This window comes from Penaeus monodon, chromosome 24 (genome assembly GCF_015228065.2).
Source record: "Penaeus monodon isolate SGIC_2016 chromosome 24, NSTDA_Pmon_1, whole genome shotgun sequence".
Lineage (NCBI taxonomy): Eukaryota > Metazoa > Arthropoda > Malacostraca > Decapoda > Penaeidae > Penaeus > Penaeus monodon.
This window is the reverse complement of record NC_051409.1, coordinates 18,734,505-18,734,895: the sequence shown is the minus strand read 5'-3', so window position 1 is coordinate 18,734,895 and position 391 is coordinate 18,734,505.

Genomic DNA, 391 nt, shown 5'->3' with positions numbered 1-391 from the left:
TCCGGCTTATGTGTTTTCCTTTTCTCTCAAGATCTATTTTGGAAGATCTAAATCGAGCCTCGTAACCAGCGCGATGAGATGTTGGCATGGAGATACCGCAGCTTCCAGCGAGAGCCAAGCTTGAGGATCCAGCACAGTTAGCTAACTTCCCATGCAACTTCGGCTAATTTCTCTCTATTAATTTGTTAATTAATCTATCATATTTTTTCTCATCTTGTTCTTAATGTTTCCTTGATAGAGTGTTATTATTGATTATAGTTTGACTGATTATAGTTCTTATATTTGTGCTATTATTAACTCCACTAGCTTTGTTGCTGATGTCTTTGCCGCGACTCTTGCTACTGGTCGTTGCTACCGCCTTTATAGTTATCTTATCTGGGAGTTATAGTCT